Source organism: Zonotrichia albicollis, chromosome 6 (genome assembly GCF_047830755.1).
Source record: "Zonotrichia albicollis isolate bZonAlb1 chromosome 6, bZonAlb1.hap1, whole genome shotgun sequence".
Lineage (NCBI taxonomy): Eukaryota > Metazoa > Chordata > Aves > Passeriformes > Passerellidae > Zonotrichia > Zonotrichia albicollis.
Window position 1 is genome coordinate 44,413,215 of NC_133824.1, and position 21,789 is coordinate 44,435,003.

Consider the following 21,789-nt stretch of genomic DNA (forward strand, 5'->3'; position numbering starts at 1 on the left):
CAAATAAGAATGTTAATTTTCATCTCCTCTGCTGGAAACCAGAACTATGACAGATAACACTGCAACTCCTTATCCAAAATCATGACTAGTTTAGAAAGAAAGCTGAGGGGATAGATTCTCAGATGGTGTAAGCTGGCCTAGTTCCACTGAAGTCAGTGGAAATACACTCATTTACGTGTCCTGAACATCTGGCCCAATAGTGATCATTAACAGAATATTGCCCAAGAGCAACATTTTCCAAGCTACAGAAAAGCTGAAATAGTTATTTTAAATTCCATAGCATTCATTCTCCCTCCTTTTCTATTAGAGAGTCCTGGGCTGACTAATGAAATGGCATGCTCTGGCCTCCTGGCTTTCTTATTCAGGGAATGTGGCCTCCTTCCCAACCTGACCTTGTCAGAGCAAGCAGCTTCCAGCTCTGGACAGAATGTAAAACTGCAGGCTACACACAAACACGTACAAGAGTTCCATTAAGAACAAAATGGGGCACTTGGCATTTCGCTGACAAACACAGGGCACACAGTGATTTAGAACTTCAGCTAAATATGGTATCACTTAAGGAAAAAAAATTTAAAAATTAATTTTCCAAACTCAGCCTGAATGACATACTAGTTTGTAAATTCTGAAAATCTAAAAATTATTGCTGACTTCAGTAAGCCTGGAATATTATTTCTAAAGTTATCAGATTTGGGATTTTTGTGAGATTCTGGTCTGTTTGCTTTCTGATCCATATGCTTTCTAGCCCTTATGATAGTTTTGGAGTCGATTATTCTATTTTCTTTCTCCAAAGAACTTTTAGAGGTGCTTGGAAAGAAAAACTCCTAAGCAAACTGTCCACACACACAGAAAATAGACAAATAGCTGTCATGACTCCTTGACTTCACAAACTGGAAATATTCTTAATCACTGGTGTAACCTAAGGAAATTTTTCTGCCTTGCAGAAAAGGCCATAGGGCCATTTCAGTGCTAAGATTATCTACACCCCACCACCTCAGCTGGGTGCTGAAGTACCAAGGCCTGTCCAAGGACACTGAAAGTTTTACAGCTCACACTGTGCTTATGGATGAGGGAATTGATCCTTCCTTATTACAAACAGCAAAGGTGGTAAAGAAAAGTACCCAGCCCTAGATTATATTTGTCAGTTAGACAGCAGTTAGAGGTCATTAAATGTCTAAAACTTCTATTTTGAAAGGATTTACTGCTCTTCCCAGCCAACACCTGCTTTCTGTTCTGTATTGACACTGTTTGTCCATTTCCATTTCTCTAACTATATTCCTATTACATTCCAGCTATTGAGTCCTTTCTTTTATATCATGGCAATTTACAGCAAAATTTTGCAGTCCCTGCAGCAGCAAACTTACACAGAAGTTACACAATGGCCTTCAAGAAAAATGTTTCAATAAATCGACATTGCATCCAAAATTTTTCCCATAAAATGAAAGACAAGTCCAATGAGATGGGGAGGATGATATAAAGAAAGTAAATCCAAGATAAGTCAAGTTTCAAGTACAACAAAACATGTTTGGTAAGTTTATAATACTAGAAACCCTGCATTCCCTTAGAAAGCACACAAGGGATGGCTGTCCAGAAAACCTCAGTCCATTAGAGCTGGCAAAGTGAATTTTGGAGACCACTTTGATTAAAGATAATCAAGTGTACTGACAAAAATATCTGTATTTCACAGAGGTTATTTGCTGAGCATGGAGATAATTATATATCTCAGTCAGTACCTACGCAGTACGGTGGTATTTATTAGTTTCTGTACAGCATCTCAGCCTCCCACATTTGGACCCATGTGGATGTGTTAGACCTTGCATTTCCAAGACTTCCATGTTGCTACCAAAGCAGGGCAAGTGAGAACAAGCATTTTTTTCTCCTGAAGCAAAACACTTATGCAAGAAAATGATGAGACTTAGAAAGAAGGCTACTCTCATTTGAATACTGCCTTGACTAGAACAACCAAAGCAAACAGGTAGATGTTCCCCCATTTCACTTCTTGTTTCTTCAACAAAATTTCCAGTGTTTGCTTGAGCCACTGCCCATTACTCACAATGTTTGAACTCAAAAAGGAAAGGGTAATTAGGTCAGCAGCTATGCCATTTTACATTTTTTCAGGGTAACCTCATCAAGTCTGAGATTTCCATTTCTACACCCAGAATACTTTTACTTGTAAATAAGAAGGTATATAATTTGCTATAAGTGATAGAGATCAATCCACTTGAGCATTTCCTAATGGGAAATGTATAGGGGGAAAAAAATAATATCCAGTCACTACATCAACACAGAAGTTTTCCAATTTTTCTATTACCAGAACATTGGGATAACATCCCAAAAAATGTGGGACTTTCTGGTAAATCCAGCAGTGATGAGTATTTTCTCAAAATAATGAATATTCTAACTCCTGGAGGATCCATAGCAAAGAAATACCTGCCTGGTGATACAGATTTTTAATGGACAAATTATGCCATCAGTCCTGTGAGGGCAAAACTTAACGTGCCCTTGCATTAACTGAGCTTCTGAAAGAGTTACTCAAACCATCCTTTCAACAACCTGAGAAACTTCACTGGATGTCAGGCCCTGAAACACCTCTTAAATTCCATGCAAATAGTTATTATTTTCAAGTATAACAGCACTGCAATTATTCTGAAATTGAACTCGGGAAGATATTCTGTAAAACTCAAAATATAGACTATTTTGAGTGATTATGGCAGTCCTGGGAGAAGGGCATCAAGACTGCCACTGTGATGAAAATCAGTGTAGCTAAGATGTTCCACTACCTGTTTCCATGTAAATATTTTTCAAGTAAATAAGTCACACTCCAAGTGAGCCAAGTCAAAAACAGCTATATATAAAATTACTTTCCAGCCACCCCAATATAGGAAAGACAATCCCTGATTTTTAGTGAAGGTAAAATTATTTTCTCTACTTTGGAAAGAATTATCCCACTCCCTAAATTTCACTTGCATTCAAAGCAATGCTCCTATTTCAACAGTTTTGTTGCCACCTATTTCCATCTGCCTCCAGATTGAAAATAGTGGCAATTAGAGAAGTACAGGTAAATTTGTCCTTTCCCAGCATTGGTGTACTCAGTTCTACTCTGGTTTTTTCATCCTTCTGAGGAAGGATTTCCCCAATTAATTAGGAAGGCCTTGCATGATAAGGAATAGATTTATTTCAGCTCGTTTGCCATTTGGCCAAAAGGTGCCTTATAGCAGCAGTGTTATCACACACCTGTATTAAAGTCAAGCTTTTATCCATTCTCTTTTGCACAGAAGAGAATGAACCCTATTCTAGTTCTCTTTGTGGCTACACTCATTTTCATTGAAGAGAGATTACAGGACTGAGGAACAGTCTTCAAAGATTTTTGAATGGGTAATTGAAAAGGGCTAAATGAAAAGTAAATGTAGGTGAAGCAGCCCCTAAGTTGTACACACAAGATTGATTAGCAACATGCACACAGCTGCCAGCACGTGCTCAGAACTGCCTCATCCCCGAGCTGTCTGAAGAGCAATACAGAGTATTGTACAACATGCCTGGCTAAATATAAATTTACAAAGGTTCTTTGATGCCTGTTTAGAGATCCTACCACTATTAATGAAGGTGGTGCACAATTTCAGCTCCAAGCATGCAGCTTGCTTTCTATGCATTCTTTCCTCTTGTTTTCCTGGTAAATTACAAACAGCCAAACTCATATAGAACATTCAACATGGTAGGTTACATTGGGAAATACTTAAATAAGAAAGGGCTTTGTTTGCAGACATATGAGAAAGAAAAGATGTAACAAGTTGTAAAAATTTAAGCTTCCTTCCTCTATCTCTCAGATTTTTATTTTAGTCACTTGGTACATTCAAGTTTTGGAACAATCTATGTCCTATTTTTAGTATTTGTCAAGACACAAAAAAAACCTATAAAAAACAAGTAACAGCAAGTTACAAGTGTGTTGAACTATTGGACCACTTTATCCCATCTATGACTATCAGAAAATTCAGAGCACTCTGTGACTGAAAACATCAGCTCAGGTACAAATTCACTGAACCAGTATGACCTCAAGCACAAAGTTCTAATTATTATGTGTTTGGCAGGTTCTCTGAACAACAGAAAATAAAAGTCATAAATACTATTGGGACTTTTTCCATCTTCCCACTTCTGGGGATTTCTGGAAGAAGCAAAAATGCCCTTGTGCTCCTGCTATGTTCAAACTGGTTTGTATTTACAGGAGTTCAGCATGAAAAGTATCCTGTGACCTAAAAGGCTGAACATATTCAGTGCTCAGGACAATTCCCTTTTAAGCAAGGGTCTTCTGAGCAATCTTGTTTTCCTAATTCATAAACTACACAAAAACACAAATTCTCTCTAAATATTTTCATAATATTATATCCTTCCTATTAACATTTCCTCTATTAACTCTGTTAATAGCAAATGTTGTATAAAACAGCACTATTCATTCCATCTCCTCCTCAATTTTTTTAAAATTATTTTAAGCAGGCAAGGATTATGATTACAAATCTAGCTGGATCTTCAGTCTCACAGACATCCTCCAAACCCAACAAAGCTTGCCAGCCCTTAAAAAATGTCTACCCGGTTCCTCCATGCTTGCTGGATTTACAGGGCAGCCACTATCTGTGTACACTCTGCAACACTACAAATGGGAAAAGCAAATGGGACAAAAAATAATAGACAGCCATTGGCTTTTGAGAAAATCCCAGCAGTTTTTACTACCCAACAGAATAAAATATGCCTTCATTTTTAGGATTCCACAGGGGGAAAAAGATTAACAAACAGAAACCCCAGATTTCCCTTTCTTTTTACACAATTAAAATAAAACTACCTACTCCCAATGAAGCTAAGAAGTAAACAAGCCTCAAAAATTATCATTGGGATCATTCAGAGTTTTGAGGACCCTCAGAATTTCTCAGCCAGACCTTCTTCAATGCCCCCCAGAAGCAGAGCCACTGGAGCAGCCCAGGAAGGTGTCATTCACACTAGTACAGCTGGCAGAGCCTGTCATTGCTACCACAGGGTGAGATTCATCCAGCCTAGCTTCAGGCACTGAAAGGTTACACACTGAATTCTGAGTGTGCCACTGTAGGCTTCCCTACAGTCAGTGGAGAGAAACAGGCATCTCCAGGGGGCAAGTTTCCTGACCTGCCTATTTTAGGCTGAGATGAATCACTCTCTGAAGGTGCCCATTTTTCCTCGACTGACTGTAAGGTGAATCTAGGGTGACTTCCCCAGCCTTTGATATCTACATTTCTGATATCTTGGTGAAGACATCTGAATTTCACCCACAATTTCCAGACCTCAAAGCCAGCATCAATGACAAATTAGCAGTGTTATGTATCTATTCCTTGAAATGAAAACTTTCACTCCAAACTCCTGTATTATATTTCAGTTGACTTTCACAATCCTGGCCCTTTATAGAAACAACACCTCTGTTTTAATCAGTCAGTTTCAAGATGGTAAGTTCACACAATAAATACAATTAAAAGGAAAAAATGAGTTTGACTTTTCTGAAGTAGTAACTCTTAGGTCCTGTATGTCCTACTCAGAGCTGACTTACACCAGGTAGCTGTTCTGAATCCATCAGTAAAGCACTTTCAGCCCAAACAGCTTTGTTGTTATAAACCAAAACTCTTTCACCAGTAACCACATTTTTCTGCTGAAGTCTGATATGAAATTTCAGTTTTTAGTTTTAAGACTTCATAACAACAAATAAAGTCATGGAAAATATTGAAAGAGAGAAAACCTGCTCCATCTATCTCCAGTTCATAATGGAACTCTTCCCATCTATGCATTTTTCCCATGGGATAAGGTCCTACAATTCAGGAAAGTCCTTTCAATTATTATTTTTGAGCAGATGATCCATCACAGCAATAATCACCATTGGCACTGTAGTCACAGATATACTCCATACCTAAGGGCTAAAAGAACCCTCAGATAAAATCCAATCCATGATCCATCAGCATTTAATTTAGATGACAATCCTGTATGCTTTTCTTTTAGTGACAAATTCTTACCATGTCTTTCTCCACTGATGTACTCCCACATCCTTCTCACCAGACCTGAATGAGCAACGTCATTTCTGCAACAGAAAAAAACCAAAATTGTCCCATAAGTACTATATTACCACCTTGGTTTTGTATGGTTTTGGTACCTTTTTCTTGTTTTTTGAAAAAGCTGTAGCTAATAAACTGTTGAAATTATAGTTAAAATTATACATGAGAAAAACAAAAGGAAAAGTAAGATGAAATAGCCTTTTTACTACTAACAAAAACTCCCTTCTAATCTTGTTTATTCTTAATATATCACAAATATTATCACTAGATAAAAGAAAATAAAGTTTTGGCAAACAACCAAATAAAACTATCCAAAAAATTAATCAGTTTCATTCAACTCTATCCAGTGATTTCAGTGTCCCTACCCCACAAGATCACTGCACTGTTGTTGCTGTAGTGCAACCTGTTTGCTCCAGTGTGCCTGCAGCCGTCACTCAGGTTATCAGGGATCTGATTACTGATCTTCCTGCAGCTGCCCTGTGGCAGATTCTCCTCTCCTGCTCATGCAAAAGCAGAATCCCAGGGTGGCCAGGCTGGGAATAGTGCTGGCTCCAGATGCTCAACCCACACAGGAATTGTCATCTTCCAATTCCTACCCACTTCCTGAATTTTAGCAAATTTAAACCCTGTTGCTCTTAACTACCTGCAATCAGATGCTACACTCAGCAGTTCTTTTAGGGAAGCATTTTGCAACTTTTTTGCATGATTCACAACAGTTCCACCAATAAATAAAGCATAGGTTTAACTAAAGCCTGATCTCAAAAGGGAATAGCAGAGCGTCTCTCTCAACAACAAATACACTGAATATTCTATAGAAAGACCTAAACCATAAATCACCAAATTTATTTCCCATGCAAATGTTTTATTGAGCTGGCTGCAGAGGGGAATCACTGCCACTAGGAGGCCAGTCAGGATAAAAATAAACTCTTCATTTACCTGGACAGCAAAATCATCACCTGTTACACAGAAGGCAGCAGCAATTGGGCTGGGCCAGGCGCAGCAGCAATTCATGCAGTGGTACCTGCACTAACTCTGAGTAGCAGGCTCTGGCCAGGCTCAAAAGAAATTAGGTGTTGTATTGTCTGTTTCGTGGATCCTGTCAAATCTGTGCTTCTTTAACAGACCTATGGGCCACATTGAACATACACAAAACTTCAAATGACCAAGCCTGAAAGGGCTCCTGCTCACAGCTGAAGAACCCACAAGTGAAGTCTTAAAATGGCATGACACCTCATAGCTCTTGGAATGGCACTTCAATACAAAGTTTGATTCCTCATTGTATCTTAAAGAGCCATCCTGATCTGGGGGGGTCCAAATCTGGAAGAAACAACAGGAATACAGGCAGAAGCTGACAGATTTTCCCAAGTGAGGAAAATGAATTAAGTCTGCCCGGGGTACACACAAGCAGACAACAGTGACAAGGTTGGACCTGTACAGTCCAAACAATCTAGGTAAGAAAGGAAGTGTACACTCATTAATATTACCTAATTAAATCACCAAAGAAATTATTGGGATTGCATTATATGCAGAAAAAAAAAAGACTGTTTCTAGAGGATAGGGAGAAGGTGCAAGGATTGCTTTTCAAATGCAGTAAAAATAGCAATAATTCTGCTATTATGCCAAGACCTTTCACTGCAGGACAAGTTTTTATTACCAAGATATAGACTCCCAAGAAAATAGATTTATAGGGGGCACGATGACACTAATCAGAAATCCTTATGAGTGTCCACAGAGCACAACCCACAGGCATTGAATGAGCTCATAAAATCAATCACAGGCCTTTGGAAATGTTTACCTACACACTACTGGTTTTGTTAAAGTTGGTCAAATTTTAGGAGCAGGTACCTAGACTTTAATATATGTCTTTAAGGCTCTTTGTTTTGGCTTATAGAGAAGAGAAAACATGAGGCAATATCTACCTAGGTACACATGTCCTATAAATCACACCACTTGGAACTTTGTCTCTCATAGTAAAATAAAACACCATGATATAAAATTAATAGTGACTCAGAGAAAATACATTTTCCGATAGGTGTTGGGAGGTACTGGCAGAAATAAGCCAATGGTCTCTGTTAAATTTCTAAAAGAAAAAGGTCAAAACTAATTTGTTCCTTGTCCCCACCTTCTTTCTCAGTCAAAATTGCTTCCAAAGTTCAAAATACCTCAACAAAAAAAAAAATTTGGCCCCACTGAGACCAATAATGAAGTTTCCACTGAGCTTTCTGGAGACAGAATTTCACTTTTGGATAGCAGCATATCATCTTAAATCATGGCTTGGTGCCCCTTGCTCAACTCTGAGATCAAGCACATTTATAAAGTGATGACTGCAGGATTCCTGGAACCAACATGTTCCATGCTAAGATTTTCCTCTGTGTGCTCAGGAAAACAAGGTGTCTGGTTCAGACAGTTGGTAATCTAAAACCAAGATCTGCTAAAATTTATGATCAAACTGCCCTATCAAAGAAAAAGGCACCTCTCATAGGAGCAAATATTCCACTTGGTGGGTAGAAGCTAATCCCAGATAAAGAAAAAAAGACAAGCTATATTGCTCTGCTGTCAGGAGTTCAAAGAAACCCTGCAGTATAAAATATTTGTACTATGTGTCGCTGAATCATTTTCAGCCCTGAAATGTTATTAAAGTAAGAATTTCACTTAATATGAATATATGCAAAATGCAACATTTTTTCATGCAAAATGTATTTACTTATCTTGCTTAGGAGAATGACAAGATATTCTGGACTATCAATCCTAGAATTCTGCTCCACAGAGAATATGAAAAACTTAACAGCAGAGAAACAAACCCCCATACACTTCATACATCACCACTGTTAATTATGCAATGTTGCAAAAGAAGGTTAAAAAAATATTCTGTCCCTAAAGCTTTCAATTTGCTTTCTTAAGCATTAAGTATTTTGCCCTATTTTGTAGTGTGCACAACTAGAAATAATTTTGCAACATTTTCATGTATGTTCAATAAAAATGCAAATAAATAAATCCCTATCTCTGAACAATAACTCAGGTTGATGTGTACTAAATAATATTTCTAATAGATTGCAAAACAGGAAACATATGAAGCACATCCTTTAAAAACAGTTTCAAAAAAATACTACATTCTGCAGCTTTGAAGGGCAGTAGATGAGAGGCTGCCAGTTTTTGCTGTAGATATGTAATTCTAACACCTGGCCAAAAGCTAGCTGAGATAACTGCTTCCCTTGTTCTTAATGAGCAAACCCAGCAACTTCAGGACCTGGCCAAAGAGACATCAGTGACTATCAGCAGATGAAAGAAAGCACCACAGCCTTTTACAAAGATCTGCTGTGAACCAGCTTCAATGACTTTCCAGGCAGCCTACCTGTTTTGTTTGCAGCTTTAATACACTGGTGGCTACTTATGCAAAAAAGGCAAAAACTAATTAAATTTGTTTATGTATGTTATCGTGTGGAGCACTCATTTCCAGACATCAAGCTATGAATCATTAAATAACTGCTAAATTGGTCTCCTGGGATAGATCATGGCTCAGAGTTGGGCAGGCCCCCATCCCACCAAAGCCAGGTGTGCTCTGCAGTGAGCAGGCATTAAAACTGTTTAAAGGCCATGATTTGGGTACCCAGCCAGGTCTCACACTGTGAGGTGAGTGGTAGGAAATCATGAAAACAGTGACAGCTCTCCTGTCAGACTTACTCCTCTGTTTGATTAATGAGGGCATTTGAAAGACAATTAGCCAGAGCAGGTTTGGCTGCAACTAGCTTATCAATCAGGCACCCTCTATTAAAAGCACTACTGCCTTCTTTGTTTTCCGTTGCAGGAGAATTGTATCAATGATACACAAACAACAAGGGACCTTTACATGTCATGCAAAAAGAAGAGCAGAATGCAGCAAATCACAACTGAAATAGTAAAAAAAAAAAAAAATGCTTTGCAAGGCACAAGCCACTGGTTGTTGGGAAATCATCACTGCAACTTCCACAGAGATTTTTTGGCTGGATTTTTTTGTTTCTGCATGGTGAATTCAAGGCTGCACAAATATATCAGGTACTTCCAAGCTTCTCAAGGACAGGTTTATGCTAAGTTTTCAACAACAGCAAAAACGAAACTAAACTGCAACTGATTCCATATGTAACAAAGAAAAAAAAATCCTTCATTAGAAAACCTACTACGAACCTACTCTGAGTTTCAATACATTTCAACTAAGAACTGTTTCAATTTTTTTTTAAAAAAGAACTTTTGCAATAATTCATCAGTTTGATTTATTCATTAGTAATGCAACCTCTTTGCTTTCCAACCACCAACACAGGTAGCATTTAATACTGTACTTTGCTTAGGCAGCTGCTCACCCAGGAACATGTTTCATTCTTTGGCTTAAATGAGAGCTTTGTTTCAAGTGGAGTAGTCCTTGAATTCATGTAAGTGATCAAAAATATGCAATGGACAATTTAAACCATGTCTGAACCTTTCCTGGAGATTTGCATTTCCATCAGAACAGTTTTTATCAAACTAAGGAAATGATGATTTTTGCCTGTGAATGAGTAAAAACCAAATTACTGACTAATGTATTTATATTGCTCTCGATGTGAATAAATCCAAGACTGAAAGGGTAGGATTGAGACTGAAGTGCAATGCACTACTTTTCCTTTCAGTTTACAGTTAATTTTCCCTGGCAATAGCAGATCAGAGGTATTTTTAATGCATGACTAGTGTAGTACTAAGTGGGTATATATGCAGTGCAAGGAAGCTGATTTTTTTTTTAACCTTGCTAGAATCTATTTCAGAAGTAAGCTCACAAAATACTGCATTGTGTGTGTTTGAATACAGGGATAATAAAGCAAGGAACAAATTAATCTTTGATTAGATTAGTTAGAGTACAAAGACAGAGGGAGATCCAGCCTAGCCCCAAAAAATCCTCTCTGAAGCTTCCCTGTGTTGGCAGAATGTGACAGTTCAGCATTCATGGACAGAGAACTATAATTGTTTTTAAAAATTTGGAAGAGTTCCCACTGAGAACACACAGCTTGTCACCGGGTTAATCTGCAAAATCACTTTTGTTAGAGTGTTCAGCCACCTCAGTAAGCCCCAGCAGTGGCACCCACAAAGGGAGCACTGTTGTAAACTTGCCACTAGCAGTTTATACCCCCTGGCCCTGATCCAGGAGCCACTATAGAAAGCCAAAGGCTCTTTCAATGGATTTTAAATTGGTCCCTGCACTCCTCTAAGTTACAAAGGTGGTAATGAAGTATTGGGAGATGCAATAGAAAAATAAAATAAAGAGGATCTAAGTAGGTGGTGGATAACCAGTGATTCCCCATATTCTTACTGAGAAACTGTGAACAGTTTCTCATTTTTCCGTGGTTGTAATTGTAAACAAAAAGGGGACAAAGCCCTAAGTGCTGTGGCATGGGCCACATTTGTCTGTGGGCCAAATTCTTCCCAGCCTCACCATGGGAGCAGCCTTCATTCATGCTGCTCATTAAAGGGCCTCAGCTCTGAGCAAACCCCTGCCCCACACCTGGGCAAGAGCCTTGCCATGGCTGTGGGGCACTGGAGAAGCCCTGGGGATGCACAGCACTCCATGCCTGGGCTTCCTCAGCTCACCAGGTGCAGGCAGAGCTGCTCTGTTCTACTTTAATGGATTCAAATGGATTCAGGGTCCGTTGGCTCCTTGCAAGAGTGCGGTAAATGCTGTGGCTGTGCTTCAGCAAGGGCTGGGTATAACCTGCCTGGCTGGCTTGTGATCCTTTCAGGGGAGGGGAGGTCAAATGGACAGAAATAGGTCCACTATTTTTCACACAGATTAATACAGACTGCCAGCTTCTTCCAAATAACAAAAGGTTGAAAGGACCCTGAGTAAATGACAGAGACTTGGGGTCTTGTCATCACCTCTAGGAGAACAATTGTCTCTTCCTCCTCTTATTCCTTGGAGTCAGAAAGCATCCAGACACCTTGCTTTCTCAGCAGTTTGAGGAAACAATGGCATGAGCAAGAATAAATATCCTGCAACTCATCCCAGGCATTCAAAATTTGAGGTCGATAGAAAAATTTTTAAAAAAATTCAAAATATACATTTTGGTACTGCACAAAAGATAGATTCTTCTGTTTCTCATCAATGACCCACAGTCCAGCTATTTGCTTAGCTGCAAAGAACAGCCAGAAATGCCTTTTGCAGAAATATTTCTCAAGCAGAGATGACTGGTTGGACTGGTGCATGAACACAGACGTGCTATCTACTTTTATACAATGCCCAAGGAGGAATTTTGCAATGCCTGCTGCTTCAAAGGCTGAAACCTAAGGAAGACTTTGAAGGAAACACCAACACTTCCCCCACAGAGAAACTTGTCCTTCCCCTTATCTTCCAAAGGCTCCAGATCACTTTCCAAACACTACTGCAGACATTCTTTTTCCCTTAGGAGCCTCTGCATGTTTCTCCATTTGGCTTTTTTTTTCCTGAAAGCATGCTTAAGGAGACTTAAGCTTCAAATCCAGAGACATTGAAGCTTTTGGAGAAGAGCATCAAATTTTGAAGTGTGCTCTGCTGCCTGGGTCAAAGAACCTGAGCAAGAAGAAGCAGCAATGTAAATTTGCCCCTCCAAATGTCCTGAACAGGCTGCAAGTTCCTCATGAAAATATAGGCATTTCCTGAGGGAAAAAGTGAAGGCTTCTAGTAACTATGATTAAAGACATTTATTCTTTCACTGTCTATTTCTTTGAAACTATGGCTAAGGCCTAGTAGCTTAATTGACTTTCATAAAGTCAATCCTGACTACAAGGTGCATTAAAATGACCTTGTATCCTTCTTCCTTGTGAGAAGTTGGAGAAATGCTATCTATCTGGGACATATGGTTCTCACCTGGGCTACAGTGACAGAATATGCATCTTTGTTGACATTCTATTAACTACAATTTAGAAATTCTTCCTTAGCCTTATGCATTTTTTAATGCAAGTAAAGTTTACCTTGCTAATTGGTTCACTAAGTAACACATCATTGTTATTAAAAGGAGAAATGAAAACTTGCTGACCTAATATCCTCAGCTATGATTATTCTTGTCAATTATTTTATATTTGGAAAGGCAAACAAATGCTGCATATAAAAACTAAACACTGTATTTGGCATAACTTCAAATTAGCTGTCTCACCATGCTTATAGCAGGCAAATTAAATGTCCTGAATAAGCATTAATCATCATAATAGGCTAATTATTGTCAGTTAGCTATTGAATAACTAAGCTACTACCCCTTGCAAAGAATTTGGAAAAAAATGTTAATAAGATTCTGGTTACCTAAAAGCAAGAAAAACATTAAAATTTTTGTCAGTAAACAATTTTTGAGACAAACATGTAGCTTTTTTTAACCAGTTTGAGCACTATTCTGGTCTTTCCACATATTTAGGCTTACTTATGTATCTATTAGTCTTCCAGTAAGTTATACTTAGTCCAAGAATACTTCTGTATGAAGATGTCTTTGTATCTACATCATTTAAAATGACTTGCTGAGTTTTAAAACATTAATTAATATGTTAATAAACAGTTAATCTTTGTCTTCTCTGGCCATGTGCACGGCTACCACAGTACTTACAGACAGCAAGGAACTTAAATGTTTTACATAGGACTAAATGTTTTAGAAGTGATAAAGAATACATGAATGTAGAACTGCTACTTGGAGACAGTGTGTTAGGGCCTTGGAGTATATATTTAATAAAGGAGTGATACATTCTTGAATGTAAATGGATATCCAGTGCTTAAATGGAACTGAAGCACCTCTACAAATACACAAATACCAACACATTCAAAATTAAGTCTTAAACACTTTAAAATAGTTTTCAAACAAACTTGCAGTCAGGTTTCATTAAGACTGGCTGATATTTCTGCAGAGCATTTGTGAGGAAGACATTTGCCTGAGCGGATTCCTTTATATCCCCCTACACAAGGTGTTTGTCTCATTTACTCCAAAGATCTCCCCAAGGGGCTCACTGCTGCAATGTCCTCACACTGCCATCAATGTGCTCACCCTCAGATTGCCCCCAGGACTGGGGAGAGGCATTGGCCCTACTCTGCAGATGGGCATGACTTCAAATCATGAAATCAGAGCACGATTCCTGTGATATCCCAAAGGAAATATGTTGCCATCTTATTGCAAGGGTTCCATACAGTTGTCTCCTTATCACAAAAGTTCCATACCTTCTTGGTGTTTCTCGTGGGCATCTCCTCAGAGCACTGATTCTTCTTCACAAAGCAGCCACTGACTCCAGTTCCCTTCCCACCCAGGCAACCCACTCTTTTACAGCACTCTTCTTCTCATTGCCTACAGCTGTGGCCTGTTAAAGTCAGGCCTGTTCCTAATCTTTGATCATTGGCCCAGCTGCAACTCCTTAGGGGTAAGATTACTTTCTACACTCTCTTTATTTTCTTATATTCTATCCCCCTACAGAAATGCATCTCAAGAGCAAGGATCACAACTTTCTCTCCCACACCACCACAAGTGGTGTCAAAACAACCTCCAAGCCACACAGAAAAGCTGCAGGGAACCACTAACAGCTCCAGGAGCGCAAGTCTTCCTTTTAGTGGCTTGACCACGGACCATCTCAGGTGAAAAAGTTCTGTACTCTGGGGCTTTTATCTGAGAAATTGCTTGTGTGCCTGTTCTTCTGCTTCATAACATTCTGCCTATAACATTGAGCTGAAGAAGCATGAACAACAATGACAGGGACAAGCTGCCTCCCTTGATAACACAAAGGGTCTGTAAGAGAACAGTTAGCAGAGTATTGATTGGGAAACAGTTACTCAGTTGCTGGAGGTAAAAGTCACTTTCCAGCCCACTACTGCCACATCCAGGAATCCCACTGGCTTTTCTAAGCACACTTCCCTAAGAGCTCCAGTTCATCACTCTCACCACTGTGACCTCAAAGTCTTTTAAGTCAGTGACTGTTTCACAGGATGCAGTTGTCATTCCTGTTGATATTTGTCTCCTCTGTACAGCCTTACACCTGAGTGTGTCAAAATACATTTTATTCCAAGAAGGCAGAGTCTATGTGAAACAAAGTGAAAAAATCCTGAGGATGTCCTCCCTTATAATTTTTTGCTGATCTTAGTCCAAAAATGTTCTTGGCCAGGGTATTGTGGCTTGGTTTCCATCAGTGAAGATGACACCAAACATTGGCAGAATCAGTCCTAGCAGGATGCCATTGAAAACATCCCACAGAGTAAGCACTGTTCACTGAAAATTCCTCTTTGGCACCTGCCAGGGAGGCCACTTTCAGTTTGTTTGCTGGATACTGCTGTGACAGTGCTAATGCGCCTCTTAATTCCAATGTGGCACCAGGAGTTTTTTGAAGCCTAAATACCCTCTGTCTAGACAGTACATTCATTAGACCTACAACCACATGAAGAATCTGAACGTTGGTTTTACAAGGTGTTCTCATCATAAAACTGTGACAGCCATGAACTTCACTTCCATTCTGTAATTCTTTATTGAATTCACGATCAACATTTCCATTCTTTTACCTGCAATCAATAGCAAGCTGACTAATTTATACAAGTCTAAACCATTCTGCTGGCAGTTCTGTACACTAGCACAATTTTATGACTTAGGTTTTAAAATATGCAAAAAAATCACCTTTTAATAAAAAAATTAAGAGGTTGACCAGAAATCATCTCAGCAAAGTCTTTCAGGACTCTTGCACTGAGGTCACCTAAGCCTGCTTGAACTAAACCCAAAATGAATATTTTTTTTAAAGACCTTCTTTAGCTAAGCAACTAATGAATTTTAAAGTTGTACATTGCACTTATACAGTATTTGGACACATCACCATGTTTCTGTCCAAATGCAAGTTAAGGGTTTATTTAATCATATCTGGGAGGTTTTTTCTGCACTAAGAAGAATTTGGAAGAATTACTAGTTTCCATCTAGTAAATGATCTATACAATTCTTTGTGTTCATGGATATTTGGGGACTATTTTTTTTACCATAAACATGCTGCAAAAGCCATAGTACTTGATTCTGTCAGCAGGAATCATCATTTCTTCTCTTTTGAATTTTTATATTCCATTACTTCTAGTCTGAAAGGACTTTACAGAGATGTCAACTGACATGTGAGTGTACAGAGAGCATAAAAGCCACTTATTACAAGTGTTGCTTCTATTTCCCTCTGACACAGTAGAGAACATTTGGGTTTTTAAATCTTGAATACTCTTAAAATATCTCTCAATTTTCGTTCCCATTTTTCTGTCTGCATTTTTCAATTTCCATTGAATCTCCATACAGCTTCACTGTTTCATCAGACTGAGATATTCTGACGGGAAGTCTAAGACACATCTATTTGGTCCCTTGGATGTCAAGGCAAATTTTCAACTTGCAGCTCTGCTGTGGCCTACCTGAGCAGCCCATACTTTGGTGATAACCACGAGATTTGGGACATTTCTGAGATATCCCATTTCTTTTGTGGCCTCCGTTACATTCCCAGCTTCAGCCAGGGTGAGATGTGGAGAGGAGCAGCATTTGAACATTAAGTTTCATTGAACTGTGGCTGCTGAATTACCTAATTACTCAGAATGATAAGATCAATGAGATATTTTGTCATAAAAATTTAACCCTTTCTTGTCTTGCAACTTGCTACTAATAGGAAGAGATTGCCTAGTGCTAATGGACTAAAGGGGAAAGATTTGCTGCTGAAAATAATAAAATTTATGTTTTTCAAGAAAAGGAAATTATTCTCTTTTGAACAAGTTAATGTCAAAAGAATTTAAGCCAAACACAGTGGAGGGCTAACCTTTTTCTTTCATTCACATACACGCAATTTTTGATAAAAAGTATTTTTAGTTCATTTTAGATCAAAAGTCAGTCGTTGCTGAATGTGTGTGCTAAAATACATATTGCAAAAGCCCTGTAGGAAATGAGCAGTTTTACAGTACTATTGCTGCCAAAATGAATGTGAAATTGAATGCAGTCTGAAGTTTCATAGACTTTCTGTAGTGAAAAGAAATAGGACCAAGACGATTGTGGAATGTTTTTTCATATTTCATAAAGCAGTTGTCCTTTTGTCCTGTGTACTCATAAAATCCACTTGAAACACAAGAAGGCAACAATTGAAAATATTAAGTATTTTTACTTAAAGCCAGGGCTTTCCTATTGCAAATAAAATTGTTGAACGACATCAGATAGATAACAGTTAAAAGGATCCCAAGTCCATGCTGCTCACACAGTTCTGCATGATACTCATCACACAGATTAAAGCTCAAATCACCACATTAATCAAACCATCTCTTTTGATGGGGGGTTTTTCAAAAAACTATTCTAAAAAAATCCATTCAAAATGCACAGAACTGGTTTGTTAAGGGCCAAGACTTATTTTGCAACAGCTGTTAAAGAATTACAATAAGGGCATAATCTTCTTGCAGTTCCAGCAGAACTTGGCATCAGTAGAAGGAATAACATGGTCAGAAAAGTATGAAAAAAAGCATCAACCAAATAAAATCTACAAAATTTTCATCATCTTGAACACCAGAAATCTCAATAATTGTTACCCCACTTATTAAACTGGTTAGCAAGAATCATGCAAGCCCTGACTGCATTACTGAAATGTCAGTACAAGCACAGAATTATAGGCAGTACTTAAAATAAGACTACAACAACCAGCCATTTAATAAGAACTTACTTTTTTTTAAAAAAAAAAAAACCCTCCACCTCCATCTATTATGCAATGCACACCAGAAGAATTGCTACATACTTGGGCAGACAAAGTACTTTGATAAGATGGACACATCCACTGATCGACAATTTGTCGACTATTATATGTGTTCAAGTAGTGAAATAGACTCCAGCTGTACTTAGCACCTCCTGGGTGATATAAAATAGTAAGTATTCATTATGACCTTTAGTCAGCTGCTTAATAGTAATACTAATGGAACTGCAATAAAATTTAGCTGACATACTGCTTAAGAATATTCTTAGGCTATTTTGTGGCATTAAGTTGGCATATGTAACTACATTTAAACTCTAGATTAAATAACAAATTTCCAATTATTAATAAATCTTACAGTTGAAGGACTATTGGTAGGCCTTGATGTGATAAAATACCTGTTCACAAAGAATATTTTCTAGCTAAATGCTAGCATTTAAATTCTAGCAAAAATTTGCAGACATTGAAACTTAAAATGAATATCATTGTTTCTGTAAACAGCAGCCCAGGAAAAAGCTTGATTTACAGCCACAGTCTGATACAAACAAGAACGTGAACACACCAACCATCCAAACAGAGGCAGGGTGGTCAGGCTGCTGTTTTCACTCTTACCAGATTACCTTCCAGAAGAACCAAAACCTTTGAAAGGAAGAGATTTCTGCTTCGCAATTGCCCATGGCTGAGCTGCAATTCTGCAGAGACTTTATTATCCACAGACCTCACGGTCCTGTCCTGATCCCTTCCTCTTTCCACTGGGATTCTACCAGATGACTGAGGGTCTTTACAAAATGTCTCGTTTATACTTCACAGACTGACAGAAAAACTCTCTAGAACTTTGCTAAGACTGCAAGAAAGTATTATAGGCCTGGGTATCAACTGCTACCTTTCCTTGTCAGTATGATCTTTAAAAATGTTGGATTTTTTCATTATTTGTGCCCATCTCTTGCTCTCTTTTCAAATATGTTCTTCATGTGCCTTGGAAATTTATGTTACATATTCTTGGGCTTGGATCACCTCCAACGTTGTCTCCCTGCTTAGCCAAACAGTTAAATAAAATAAAATCTCACAGAAACAATTTTCTAAAGATGTTTAGTTCTCTGACCCAGCTCCTGGGTAGTGTATGAAAGAGCTTTCCTTCTGTTATATCAAACTTCAGAGATGAAGTATTCCAAGATAGGTATTTCTGTACAATGACAGGAATGAACTGATCTGGTACAGACTTAGTACCCACCTAAAGACCAGACTAAGAGATTTTTTTTTTCACAGGTTGAGGACAGCTTTCTACAGAGAAATCAAATAATTTATTGAAATTTTAGTCTCCACATCAGCATAGATATGCAAGCAAGGAAAACAACTTACTTTTAGAAGGTTGAGTGGAAAAATAAATTTTCTTCCAACTTCCTATTTGACCTTAGGTTTTATGCGTATTAATTTGACAAAAAACCCTATTAATTCTTTCAACATTTTCATACAGGCTCTTCTTCCAACATTTTATCTGCATAATAGTATGATAAGGACAAAAGTTTCTTTCAGAATAATGTTCAGTATCTGTTATCCTTCTAGCAGCATCCTCTATTCTCCATTCTCCCTTTCAACATCCCACAGCCTGCATCCAGCCCTGTATTAAATCGAAATGAATATGAGCAGAGATGATGTTACTTTTCTTCATTCTTAAAATAAATGATACTAATTTCTCTTTTTCTCATCCAAAAAAATCACAAACAAACAAACAAACAAACAAACCCTTTAAGAAACATTTGAAGAGACCTGTAGAATCTAATCTGTATACTACTTACAATTGTACACTCCTGCATTCCTGATCATTTAGCAGAATACCTGCCTTCTGTGGTTCTGGTTTCCCTTCTACATCAACTTGTACCAATGAAATGTAATTTTCCAAGGGCTTATATTTACATAACTCCTGATGAAGGCACTGGTACAGGTTTTATCCTTTAAATTTCTAATCATACTGTCTGTTCATGTACAAGACAAATGTAATTGGGGGCACGAATCCATGTTATTTGCACATATTCAAATGCTAAAGCAGACCTTATCAGAGATGATTTAAAGAAAAGGGGAGTCACAGAAATATTGATTTTAGGTCTGCAGAGAACAATGATGAAAGACAATCTTTTGCTACAGCTTTCTCTACGAAGCCATGACAAGCAAATATGTACAATTAATGAAAAGAATCAAATATTTTACATGAAACTTCTTAAAGTGCCAAAAACAGGCCCAACTTTGTTCCCTCACAAGTCTTACTACTGATTTCAACAGGAGGAAAAGAAGAATTTTAAAATTCCATATTGCACGTCTCCGCTTTGACCACAAAAACCACATTAGAACCTACGGGTTATTGAAGCAATACCACAACTACTGGCATGTGTAGGTGGATATTTCTTATCCTTGGAGACTGATGGTTGTTGTAGAACTAGGCAAATTCCAAGAGAACTCAGGTGACAGATTAGAGACAACTGCAATCCCAATTTTTCTCTCCCTGGGACAAAAGACACCAAAGCAGTCCCATAAAAGCCACCCACTTACTAATAGAGAATCAGGCTCTCATACAAACAAGTTTCCTCTTTGTGAGCACAAAGCATGCTACACATGCTACTGCAGGCAGAAACAGTTGAGAAATAACAACCTTATCCCATTCACTATTAGAACATAATCTATTTTGTGCCATGTGACAGACACAGACAGCGCCAGCACCAACACTGATTCCACAGCTGTCATAGGGAGTGATGACAGTGGTTCCAAAATTCCAGACTAAAAAGTAAGGATTACAGTTATCCTGTAGTTCTCAGAATCTGTGCTGTAGCACAAAAACACAACCAAGTCACAGAAGTTGATCCCAGCAGTAAGAAACTCAATCAGCTTTATGGGAAACGACTGCATATACCTATCCAAAAAAGTTTTTGTGGAGTCTTTTGTGTTCTATTAAGTCTTTTGTGTTTCTATTAATGACACACGGGTCCATTTTACCCAGGATACACACAGTGGGACTGATGCTAGGAAGAGCCACACAAAAATTCAGTGATGCTGGAAAAAGCTTCACCTCCCATTAGTGTCCCACGGCCTGAATCTCATGGGCAGCACAATACATGAGTTTATACCTGCACTGTTCTTTAGCAATCTGCTGCAGATGACTGCTATTCTTCATTGATTCCCCAAAGAACAAATTTCAGAATGAAGATTGTTTTTACAGGCGATTGGTTAGCCAGAACACCTCAGAGAGGCCAGAGCACAAGGCTGGCTGTAGCTTTGCTCTTCCCTGCATTCTTCCCAGCAGAAGCCAGGTGGGCCTTGCCTTCCTCAGAGGTGAGCAAAGCTGGAAGCAAACCATGAGCATCTCTGTCTGTGCTAAGCACCTGCAATAACACAGATGCATGCCAGAGGAAACAAGGCTACATGCAGGGTCTCTGTCAAACACAAGAGTGCCTACTGTCTCTGCTAAGAGCAAACTACTCAGATCACACACTTCCCACCGCAGCCTCTTTTGAGAAACACCTACGTACAGTATTGCTTTGAATTGTTTTCTCCTTTTCCAGATCAGCAGCTAGAAACTCACCCATTTTCCATGCTTTCAAAGTTTTCTTTTTCTGCAAAGAGAAGGCATTACCACCTATTCTTTAAACTAATTAACTATCCCTTTTAGCTATAATTTCTCTTCATATAAAAACATTTGTAAAAGGTCTGTTTTTCCCCATGCCCCCTTTTCTCTCGTCTGGCTCTTCATTATGACCATGCCTAATTGTGATGAGCTGTCCACCATTTACTCCACAGGATTGTATAGAGCTTTGTAATGTGCCTGCCACTGATGCATTTACAATTGGAAGCAGTTAACTCTTTAGTCCTGCCTCCTTGTTCTAAACAATGGGCTGCATGACAAACTAGCACTTAGCCCCAATTAAAGATTTTTAAAAGTCTCCATTTTAAGCCTGAGTACTCCAAATTGAGCATTTGTCAAAGGCCCAGCCACAGCTTCAAATGGAGGGAGGGAAATCCTACTGAGGAGAAGAATAGGACTATCCCATCGGTTAGGGTGAAAGTTCTTCTCAATCAGCAT

At 38.5% G+C, this 21,789-nt stretch overlaps 1 long non-coding RNA gene across 1 annotated transcript in view; it reads right to left on the reverse strand.

The window, feature by feature from the left end:
- The window catches only part of LOC113459224 (uncharacterized), a 310,290-nt gene that overhangs the window by 165,023 nt on the left and 123,478 nt on the right, over window positions 1–21,789 (reverse strand). Inside the window, exon 19 of the long non-coding RNA XR_012580874.1 lies at window positions 6,018–6,082. This is a non-coding gene — a long non-coding RNA (uncharacterized LOC113459224). The remainder of the gene's footprint in view (window positions 1–6,017; window positions 6,083–21,789) is intronic.